Source organism: Arachis duranensis, chromosome 4 (assembly GCF_000817695.3).
Source record: "Arachis duranensis cultivar V14167 chromosome 4, aradu.V14167.gnm2.J7QH, whole genome shotgun sequence".
Lineage (NCBI taxonomy): Eukaryota > Viridiplantae > Streptophyta > Magnoliopsida > Fabales > Fabaceae > Arachis > Arachis duranensis.
Window position 1 is genome coordinate 5,961,509 of NC_029775.3, and position 2,569 is coordinate 5,964,077.

Consider the following 2,569-nt stretch of genomic DNA (forward strand, 5'->3'; position numbering starts at 1 on the left):
TCATTATTGCTTTCTTCAGATAACTCTGAGACACATAGCTGGCACTTGTGGTCTTCTCTGTCTTTTATCAAATAGCAGAGATTCCTCTTTATCCCTTCGAGGAGCTTTTCTAAGAGTCCAGATAAGTTGTAGAATGCTGATTCAAATTCTACTAAGAGTCTCGTCTCTCTTTCTTCAATTTCATTCCTTTTATTGGACACAAGCAAAGTATTTCTGCTTTTATAATTGATTCTTGTGTGAGATTCCCTTGTTATCTTTTGAGTTCTTTCGAAGACCCTTGCTAGTGTACTGGCTAGTCTTCCTTCATGACTGTAGATTGTTAAATCTTGAACTTGATCGATTGGTTGAAAATTTCCTGGGAAGACGGACATGAAGATTACTTGATGTGCTGGAACCAAGCATTCTTCTTCTTCATTAAAAATAGGTTGACTATTCGTAAATTTTAGGGATATATCCCTTGGATTTACGTTGTCAATTATATTTTTAAATCTCTTTACTGCATCAATAAATCCTGCAGGAAACTCACTAATAATTTTTAAATCATTAAAAATTAAAATTGTATCAATTAATCCATACTGGAAAAACTGATAGGTGTCAGATGGGGAAGCCTCTGGAAATATAACCAGCTTTGTTAGCTGTTCTTTGGCAATAGGATAATATCCCAAGATTGCCTTTTTTTCTTCAGTCCAATTTAGGACTATGTTAAGGGTTTCTCTGAGATTTGATCTACAAACCCTTTTCTTTTCCTTGATTTCAGCCCTTGTAGGAATGTTTCTTATTATTCCTGTTCTTTGGGTTTGAATTGGAGCTTTATCTGCTCTTTTTAGGGTTTGCTCTTGGATGAAGAGCTTCATATTCCCTGAAAGATTCCTTTGCTTCTTCCAGTGTTAAAAACCCTCCTTTATGAATTATCCTTGATTGATGTGTAAATGGTGCTGCTTTTTCCCAGGTATCATATACTCCTTTCATGGGGCCATTATAAATTACATAATATTTTTTATCTTGGGTGGATTTTTTGATAATTTCAGCAATTGTTTTATTTTCAGGAATTTTTTCTTCACCTGATTTGTCCACCACGCTTAGCTGGCCGAACTCTGATGGTTTTGGTTGTTGTGTTGATTTCATTGCTTCGATGGCCTTTTTGAGGGATTGGATCTGTGTCCTTATTTGCTGACAATGCTTGCATCTTTCAAGTTCTTGTTCGTATTTCGCTGGCAATGCTTGCATTTTTCGAGTTCTTGTTCGTATTTCTGGATTTCTTGATCTAATGCATTGTAGACGAACTCCATTCTCTTGTTAATGTATCTGCAATAACATTTTTGTCACCCTTAATATATTCAATTTTTATTGGATATCGTAACAAAAATAATTGCCATCTTACCAATCGTCCATGATTATAGTCAACTTTTAAATTATATCGTATGAAACCTGTTAGATAACTTGAATCTGTCCTTAATGTAAATTCTCTGGGTAGTAAATCAATTTTCTATTTCTTAAGAGATTTAATTGCTGCTAGAGTTTCCTTTTCATGAGTGGTATATCTCCGTTCTGTTGGAGTAAAAGTCCCTGAAATATACCTGCAAAGTAATTCCTTTGGGGAATATTTAGAATCTAGTAATTCTTTTTCTTGTTCCAAACTTTTTACAGTTTTCTTAGCTTTTAGACATCCTGACCAGGTTATGTCTGAAGCATCTGTTTCTACTATTAAGTAGTCATTTTCTTTTGGAATATAAAGTTCTGGAAGTTTTTCACATAATTCTTTAATCCTTTGAATTTGCATACTGTCTTTTTCATCCCATTTCCATTCTTTTTTAATACTTATTTTTGGAAATAAGCTTTTAGTATATTCTGTTATATTCTTTAAAAATCCCTGATCAGAAATATAATTTATACACCCTAAAAATCTTTGTAATTGTTTTCTATCTTCTATTTTATTAGGAAATAAATTTACCTTTTCTAAAATATTTGGTTGAAGTTTTAGCTTTTCTTGAGTGGATAAAATTAACCCAAGAAACTCCATTTCTTGTCTTGCTATTTTTGCTTTCTTTTTGCTAAGAACTAATCCTTTTTTTTTACATCTTTCTAAAACTATTAATAATTTTTTAAGATGATCTTCTTTATTCTGTTTTGTAAAAGTTAGTATATCATCAATGTACACTAAAACAAATTCATTTAACTCTTTTAGATTTTCTTCCATAAATCTTTGATAAATACCTGGGGCTTGTTTTAATCCGAATGGTAATACATTCCATTCATAAAGCAACACACTTGTTGATTCCTTTGTTGGGCAAGTAAAAGCAGTTAATTTCTTTGTTTCTTCGTCTAAACGAAGTTGCCAATATCCTGATTTTGCATCAAGAGATGAAAACCAAGTTGCTCCTTTGATTTTTTCTAAAATAGAATCTTTTCTTGGAAGTTTATGAGCATCACCAATAGTTACTTCATTCATCTTCTTATAGTTAATAACCATTTTTCGTTTTCCCCTTTTAATTTCATTAGTGTTTTCGACATAAAAGGCTGGAGCCACATGAAGACTTTTACTTAATCTTATAATTCTTTTTTCCAAAAG